Source organism: Leguminivora glycinivorella, chromosome Z (genome assembly GCF_023078275.1).
Source record: "Leguminivora glycinivorella isolate SPB_JAAS2020 chromosome Z, LegGlyc_1.1, whole genome shotgun sequence".
Lineage (NCBI taxonomy): Eukaryota > Metazoa > Arthropoda > Insecta > Lepidoptera > Tortricidae > Leguminivora > Leguminivora glycinivorella.
Genome location: NC_062998.1, coordinates 29,979,404 through 29,989,517, shown reverse-complemented (window position 1 = coordinate 29,989,517; position 10,114 = coordinate 29,979,404).

Here is a 10,114-nt window from a genome sequence, read left to right as displayed (position 1 = left end):
TCTTGGCTTTGTGTGCAGAATCCTGCTGAAACACAAAATGATGTCCCGAAAATAGCGTGTTGGGCAGATCTTTGACAATATGATCCAAAACCGTCTCTTGGTACACTTTTGCACTGATTTTGCCCCCTTTTTTGCAAAAATTAACCTCAGTTGGCCTGTAATAAGATACTCGTACTCCCAACCAAACCATCACTGTTTGATTGTTACATCAACGAAGACTAAGATCTTCGTTTAAAATCTTTTTGACGGTTTTCCTACTGACACCCATCTGCAAAGCCATCAACTTCTATTTTCGGACATGATTTCTTGTTATACAGGCCTTGATCGCTTTGATCACTGCTGGTGTTCTTACGGAGCGTGGCCGGCCAGTTCTTTTTTTGTCCTCAACACTAGAGACTTCATTGTACCTATCAATAGTACGGTACACAAACCTAAGCGTTATATTTAATTTTTTGAGCAACTTAAAAATGGTACTTGGCGAGTGCCCACAGCGGTGCAAGGTGCAACGCTAAAACAGCTATTCGGTTTTCTTTTAATGCCCACTCCATCGTGACTATCGTGAGCAATCGCAGCAATAGTACATTACATCAGAGGCCGGGAAAATGAGGATTTCCGGCCAAGTGGGTATATACGGCCGAGCGAGCGTGCGAGCGAGGCCGGATAGGGATACGAGGTCGGGAATCCGTTTTCACGCCGAGGCATGTATAGTGCTTTTCTCAAACATACAATGAAATAAAAAAAAAATGCTCTAAAGGACAATATTTTATAAAAAAAAGTTACTTTGCAGGCCTAGGCCTAAAAAATAATATGAAATCCCTTTACAGTCCCCTCGAGTTGTTGCGCCCAAAAAGCGATACTTCCCAGCCCATTTTAAGGAACGTAAAGACAATATTTCATTGCATGTTTGAGAAAATGACTGTTTTTTGTTTTAAATTAATTGTCAAACATTCAAAAATGGAACCCAAAAATATTGTCTTAAAATTATGTTCTAAATTTAAAAATAAGGTGCCAGTGACAGAATTTTAGGACCGACTAAGTAGTAAGACACATATTTCGGATGCATCAAATTATACTAATTAGGTATCTCATTATGAAATGTAGAGCTTATTGATATGATAGTAATAAGAACATTGTTCAATTAGTTATAGTACCTATATGCTTGAAAGTGTTAATGTATAAATTGAACTTGATGTAGCCGCATATCTTGCAAATTATATCCAGATTATAATATTCTATAATATCCAGAGTTCATATTTACTGTCACAAAATGTTCTAAAAACATTTAGTGTTCCATTGACAAACCAGTTTAAGCCATTTTTTTTCCTTAACAATTTTATTGCAAAGCCGTAAGATTCTTAATAAGTAATCAGACTTGCAAATCCCACATGGGGGGGGGGGGCACTTTAATTTAATTTCTATTATTTTATGTCGCCTGTGATGGCCGGTATATCCGCACCCAGAATCGAACCAGCGCTTGCAGCTTAACCCTTTACCAGGCGAAGGTATATATTCCTCCCACACCTTATATCGGTTACCGTAGTCAGGTTTTAACTCCAAACCTCCTACAAAATATTTTGTGAATCCCTGAAAATAGTATTTTATGATCCACATTCACAACACGCTTCTAAATCGTGTAATATATCTTTGGCAGTCGTTTAAATTCACTTGAACGCTAATCAGTCAGTAAACTACGGAGAAATTCGAACACTTTCCTTAATTTCTATGAAACAGAAGTACATAGGTCGAACAATTTTTTGACATTTTGTAGATTTTGAGTGTTGAAAGGTAATGTAATCGTAAACATTGCTAAATATTTACGCATTATTGTGTATGACCAGAATTAGGATGTGGGTTGACATTATCCCATGGCCTTATTAGAGTTTAACTGTGTGGGAGCTATTCTTCCCATGGCCCAGTAAATTGTCTTGTCATGTCATAAAAACTCACGTTAGTAATAAAACTGTTTTTGTGTTCAACCTAGAGGGAATTCATGTACCTAGCTATAAAATCTCCTTTTAAAGACTTTCCCTGAAAAAATTCTTCTTGAAGATAAGTAGTATCATATCATAAAATTTAATAATTGTGTTGCTTTTAACCAAAAAATAATGAGGTAAGTATTTATCCCATTGCCTGTCTATTTTTTGTAACTATGATATATATATATATATATATATATATATATATATATATATATATATATATATATAGTTACAAAAATATATAATACATAGTACCGAGAATGCCTTTAAACGAAAACTCGTATTTTTGATAAACCCTGTATACTTAAAAATAAATAACAAAAACCAAAGAGACTCAAAATCTAATCGGGCCATGGAAATAATAGTTCCCACACAGGCAAATTCCAGCCAGGCAATGGGATAGAGTCATCCCACATCCTAATTCTGGTCATATCACAAGGACGCAGGAGTATTTAGCAAAATATATGATTATATTACCTGACAATCATTAAGATCATGAAAATACCAAAAAATGGTTCGATATATCTCCTTGTGTTATTCTTAAATTCAGTATAGTGTTCGGATTTGTAAACAAACCACTAACATCACTGGTCAAGTGAATTTAAACGACTGCCAAAGATATATTATGCGATTTAGAAGCGTGTTGTAAATGTAGATCATAAAATACTATTTTCAGGGATTCGCAAAATATTTTGTAGGAGGTTTGGAGTTAAAACCTGACTACGGTAACCGATATAAGGTGTGGGAGGAATACATACCTTCGCCTGGTAAATAATATAATAAGACAAAATCGAGTATGACAGTTAGTTACTTGGCCAGGCGATGGGATAACCGTAACCCACATTTTTATTTCTGGTTTAAAGGAACATCTCCGACTTTCGTAAATGCATTTGTTACAAGGCGTTCAATACGGTTGTAACAGTATACATATACAGTACGTATGAAGACACGTTAGTTCTTTGGGGCCAGGTAAAGGGTTAAGCGGTAACCTCCTGCCTGGCCACTACGGCCGCTTGAGTGTGTTGTGTCACAAGCAAAATTCATATCACAGCGAAGACTTTTATTGAATCCCAAACTAACCGATGGATTCTAAAACAAAATCCTCATTTCGCAATACATTTTTGCTACCATGTGAGCTTGTGCTTTTGACTTCGCCTACTCATTGGGAAATTACGCGTAAGTATTTAACTAAAAAGAATTTTGTACTCGCATAACTTGCCATCTCGTAAAAAAATAAGTTAGGTACAAACCTAACGGGAGTAATATTGTAATTTTTGGAATGGGTTTCCTTTAAAAGAGTTTTAACATGATTGGATTTCTTTCGGATAAAGTTTCCCTAGTGACACTAGTGAGAAATCGACAATTTATGTTATGATTCTGTGTGGCCGAAAGAATACATACTGATGTTGATTAGTAGGACTATAGCTACTTGCTCTATCTGTTCCATCGTTATATATCTTGGCTAGTTTCAACCATTTCCCTTACCACTCAAACACTATTCGTTTTAGTAACTACAAACCGATGGAGACCAATGAGAATAAGTCATCAGATTGAGTAAAGGGATCGAAAAAGGGGAATAAAATAACAATTTGATTTAATGCTTATTTGTATTGCCACCTTCTTAATTTACAAGGAAGAAACAAAAAGTGTTAAACAAAATATTTAAAACTTACAATTTAAGAAATTAAATAATTCATCTTTTATTTTCAATAACAATAACAAAGCAAATAGCTAATTTTAGAGTGTAAACGACTATCATCGCGGATTAAAAAGCATTTTGTAAATCTAACTCTTTTATTGTATATATAAAACGAATTCATTACAATCCTAAAATCTATTGTATGAATATTTTTATTGTTGATCCAATCACTTCAAATTGATGATAATATTAATATTACAAGAAAAGTTACAGATAATTGTTTAATACCTTGGGCATACAACATATAAATATACCAAAATTAAATGTTATCAAACTTTATGGGACCAGTAGGTATTCAAAGATATGCGTCACGTACTCATTACTCACTGATCAGCATACCTTAATTATAAAGATTTAGACCAAACCTTGACCGTTTTAGTACATCTCACTCGTGTCCAACAAGTCTAGGTTCAATAGATGTCCTGTTTTGATCAGCTCCCCAATGGAGTATAATATTAAAATAAACAAAGACGGCACAAGTTTGTCAGCAACAGTCCTCACGGCTGATATGCATGGCAGCACTGCCGGCGCTAGCATACGGTTTACTGGTTCATAAAAACTCTATTGTGCTCTTGTCGCAGTGGCAAATCAAGCTATTCTATATTTTAGTCTTAAGGACCTCTCTGCATTTTCAGAGCGTGGAGCCGAAAGACTAAAATTAAAACGTTGAATGTATTATTAAAGTACCCGCTTATGTAAATTTTCCGCTCCAAAGAGAATATCAGAATCCGCCCTAGTACTTCCTTATTACTACCTAGTTCCTTATTCAGTTATTTCTTTATGTTGTGGTTGCGCAAAGCCTGTACACAAAAAAATGTTCCACTTCACCATATATTATAAAATAGTCATAGGTTTGATCTACTATTCATACATCAATACTTATGATCCAGCTTGTGGTCTGTACGACAGTAGGTTGTTACCTGCAGGGTCTGGTATATTTTATCGAAGTATTAGACTTGGGATGAGATACTGATAATGTATCAATAGCATTAATTGTTACATGTTACGCATTTATACAAATATACATATTTTTATATTATAATTCATCATTAAAACAACCTAATCGTTAATTGCACTATTTAATAGGTTTTAGCAAATCTACGTACTATCATTAAGACCAATTAACAATACGGCGCAAAGTATAATGTACAATTAGCAGAAATGCTAATACATGATCCGTAGAAACTAGAAGAAACGAAATTGTCAAATATAGTGCATCTAGCATATTCAATGGAAAACCTAACGAACAAGACTTTTCAAATTGTACTTCCATATTTTACAAATATATTAAATATTGCTGTCCATGCGTACATATTACCTAGACTATGAGAGGGGTACCTACATTAAGTCAACTATCTAAAATGTACGTACTTATACGTAAGCGTACAGGCGTCACATCGAACAATACATTTACTCGAATAATCACGTGTAAAAATACATTTCAGTATCAAACTAGATTAATTCATGTCAACGGCACTATGAAGGAGGCACTGATGATAACATACTCAAGACAATTTTACAATATAAAAAGAAGTATTCTAGGTTGTTCAAAAGAAGTCAACGCTAATCAATTTTTGAGGTGATTGTAGGAGCTTGAGGCTTAAGCAGATTTATGTGAATGAAAAGTGGGTACTTATTGGCTTTATCCTAAGTTGGTCGTGCTCGTGGACGACGAGAAATACAATATTTTAGAAAACAATTACTACATACCTATTCACTTAGCGACGCAATGCTTAACGATATTCAGGGCTAGAGCGTTGCGTAAGATAGTGTATTTATCCTCACAGCTATATAGTTCAGCTAGATTTCCACTTTTAGTATACTAGCGGCAAGATAAAACAGATTTGCAAATATACAAGGCAAGATTCGTTCGCTAAAATCAATGATGTAAAGACTACTAATAGAGTCTGTTCGCAGCGTTTGCTATTGATCTATCACTATCGGATTATCTAGTGTAATGCATCATATGCCACACAGTGGTCTTCTCGTCTCCCCTTTTTAAGTCAATGTTCAGGTGAATATAGGTACTTATTATACGTACGTACTCAGATACGTATGCCTTTAGGTAATATACTAGATAGAAAACAAAAAAGTTAACAGAAAATGTTACATTATTCTTAACGAATTATCACTAAGTTACATAATTTATCATACTTTTCACCTAATGAAAAAAAGTTAAGATATGAAACAAAAACAATGATGAGCCTTTCCACTTCTTGGTTGCGTATTTAAGTTTAATAGAATGGTCATCTGCATGGGAGAAACGTAGTAGTTGAACATTTAACTCCAATTTTCAGAAATGCTTGAACGTGTGACAGATTGTTCTTATTTTAGTGAGTTAGATATACCCCAATTCAATACATACAAGTTGTAAATATTAACTTTGTAAGCCACATGTTATTCTACTATCTTGTATTTACCATGATACTCGGTTTAGTACTACGTGGGGCGCGGCTATGTTTACAATTTTTTATAATACGTTTACGTAGGTATAAATATATTTAATATAATATGTGTGATAGTAGATATAATTAAAATAATTAATGCGATAGTAACATAATTTTGGACGGCATTTTTTTCCAAGTGAATTGAACAAGAGCTAACTAGTATGTGCTTAGGTACAGAGTGGTTCTAAGATGTAACACTCGTTATACTTGTGCAGTAATAATAATCTTCAAATATGTTAAAGGAACCAATCATGGGACATTAAGATAATTTTGTAGTGTTTTTATATTTTGCCAACATGTGCAAAATTTCTACCACATAATAGTTACGTTAAAATTTGAATGTCCTTATCCTCCTTTATGTTTTTGATGTATTTAATTATAGCAACTGCAATTTTTTTTAATTAACAAATTAAAAACATGTGTTTTTGGTGCAGTCATTGTGTGTGTGTGGATTGAGTGAGCACCTTCCGAAAATAAAAAAAAATATGCTGATCATTTAGTAAAAGTTCTAAAACAATTGTAAAACGAATCTCTGAATTTGTAAAAAGATAAATCAAAAGATACAGCCATTAACATGTGCTCACTCAGTTCTCACAAACTACCAACGAAAACAGTGAATATATTCATTTAACATATAATATTTATATACTAACATTTAGTAAAAAATAGGCCAACCTACCTCTATAAATATTAGATCACCTAATGACGTATTAAATTTTTTACAAATAGTTTCTTATGCTCACTCAATCCACACACTTTTGAAAAGCCGAATTTTGATGAAAAACATAAGATTTAGACCGCTATTATATGTGTATAGTTTAGTAAAAGTGAAATGGGAATTTGTAAAATACAAAACGAACCACTAACGTGTCAGGTTTTTTTATAATAAATTTTTGTAAGTGCTCACTCAGTCCACACGTTTTGAGAAAGTTAAAAATGTAAATATCTTACGATTTGTAGCACCTAAGACACTCGAAAGTACTTCAACATTTAGTAAAAATTTTTACTAAATATCCACCATCTAATATTTTATATTCGTTGTCTGGTTTTAAAGATATTCCGACATAACTTTTCTCATACAAATGTATCAAGTAGGGTGACCACACTATGTCGGCTCCTGATTTTCCCCACCTTCCCATTGTCATATTGAGATTGGGGAGTTTCGTTCAATTTTGATAATAGTTTACCGGATTTGTAAGTGGGAGCGAGAAAAGAATAACTATTTCTCGCTCCCACTTACAAATCCGGTACGCTCATCTGTTAGCGCGATTAGATTACCAGGTTCTGGTTTCTTACTAGTGAAGTATTATATTCTTTGTTTCTTACCAATTATCATTCATGTCCTTTTTAATGCATGCATGTCGATATGGTTATTATCCTGACGTCGATAAAAATTACACAATACACATCATCACTAGGCCAAGAACATAACCTAAAAACAGTTTGCAGATGGATAATTATTAATTAATATGGTATTAGTTTAATATTATCAAAATTGAACGAACGAAACTCCCAATCTCAATATGACAATGGGAAGGTGGGGAAAATCAGGAGCCGACATAGTGTAGTCACCCTACTTGATACATTTGTATGAGAAAAGTTATGTCTGAATATCTTTAAAACCAGACAACGAATATAAAATATTAGATGGTGGATATTTAGTAAAAATTTTTACTAAATGTTGAAGTACTTTCGAGTGTCTTAGGTGCTACAAATCGTAAGATATTTACATTTTTAACTTTCTCAAAACGTGTGGACTGAGTGAGCACTTACAAAAATTTATTATAAAAAAACCTGACACGTTAGTGGTTCGTTTTGTATTTTACAAATTCCCATTTCACTTTTACTAAACTATACACATATAATAGCGGTCTAAATCTTATGTTTTTCATCAAAATTCGGCTTTTCAAAAGTGTGTGGATTGAGTGAGCATAAGAAACTATTTGTAAAAAATTTAATACGTCACTAGGTGATCTAATATTTATAGAGGTAGGTTGGCCTATTTTTTACTAAATGTTAGTATATAAATATTATATGTTAAATGAATATATTCACTGTTTTCGTTGGTAGTTTGTGAGAACTGAGTGAGCACATGTTAATGGCTGTATCTTTTGATTTATCTTTTTACAAATTCAGAGATTCGTTTTACAATTGTTTTAGAACTTTTACTAAATGATCAGCATATTTTTTTTTATTTTCGGAAGGTGCTCACTCAATCCACACACACACCAGTCATTGGATAAATGGCGCCTATAATTTTAAAACGAATACAGTATATAATACAATGTGGAAGCATCTCTATGGCTCTTGATTATAGTAAAATGTTGGCAGTGCTGAAAGAGTGAAAATAAATACTTAATTTAAAAGGTTTGTCTATACCATCCCAATACTGGTATCCGTCATTATATGGGTATTTACTGTATATCGGTAATATGTTATGTGTACGTCTCACCGTGTAAAAGAAAACCCTCAGTCATAAAGATTTTAACAAGTATGGCGGCGAATACTATAGAGCATTCAATAATCAGTTTAAAATTAAAATAATTGAAACCGGATGTTATAAACAACTTTTACCCAGCTTTGTAAAACCTTAGAAATGTATTTTTTTTGTTTTAAATGGTTAGTATATATTATTGTCACCAGACCAGGCAGGCTAGCATGGTCGCGCGGTAAATGATATAACATCAGGGGCCCGTTTCTCGAAAGGTACAAGCCTTGTATTACAAGTGTGTTTCCATGGAAACCCATACGATTTGACAGTTCGCGCACTTGTAATACAAGGCTTGTACCTTTCGAGAAACGGGCCCCAGGCCGTCCATTTCGCACAGTTTGTAAGTGTGATAGGGACGCCCTGATGTTTTATCGTCTATCGCGCGACCATGCTATCGGTGCAGGATCTGATGCTGGAATCCTACGATGTTTTCCTTCACACTTAAGCCTGTAATATGCTTTTTTTTTTAAGATTATCCCTATAACAAATTAAAAAGCCTCGTATGCATAATTCATGACTTAAAGCCATATTTTATTTCAGACACGGGATAAGATTGACGGTTCATTGTATACTCCATTTCAAATACGAAGCCCCGATAGCAGTTGAGACGGTTAGGCGTTAACAATAACATTAGTGAAAACAAAAGATACCTGTGGCCCGTTTCTCGAAAGGTATAAGCCTTGTATTACAAGTGTGTTTCCATGACAACCCATACGATTTGACAGTTCGCGCACTTGTAATACAAGGCTTGTACCTTTCGAGAAACGGGCCCCTGGCCAGACCCTTGTGGGGTATTATAATCTCATTTTCGCTTTAGTTGTATTATGCAGTTTGCATCGACGCGTGCACATTTCGAAGTGCTTCTAATTAGATAACAAAGGGCAAACAGACTTTATGACCGGCCGTACATTATCTGGGGTTCGGCATTAGCGAGGCTTTACTACATGCACAAGTTTACTCGTAGCTCGTGTGCGCATGATCCAGCGCTTGAACAAACGAGTACTCTGTTGACCACTAAACAGGCATTTCGATTACCGAGAAGCATATAACAAGTATATCCATCCATACTAATATTATAAACGGGAAAGTGTGTGTGTCTGTTTGTTTGTCCGTCTTTCACGGCAAAACGGAGCGACGAATTGACGTGATTTTTTAAGTGGAGATAGTTGTAAGGATGGAAAGTGACATAGGCTACTTTTTCTCTCTTTCTAACCCCCCAATTTCGTAAAATGGGGGGTGGAAGTTTTTTATGGAGCATTCCGCAATTTTCGAATTTAACGCGAGCGAAGCCGCGGGCAAAAGCTAGTTGACTATCTAATAAAAATCAGAACACTGTTCGTTATAATATACATTTATTTTGAGTAGAAAAGCATTAACTTTTTTTAGATACCTACTTTTACAGTTGTTTGCCACCTTATGCATCTAATAAATACCGTACATTCAGTTATCCTGAGAAACTTCATGAATAGATCTTATCGGCAATGTTGTATCTGCTCGT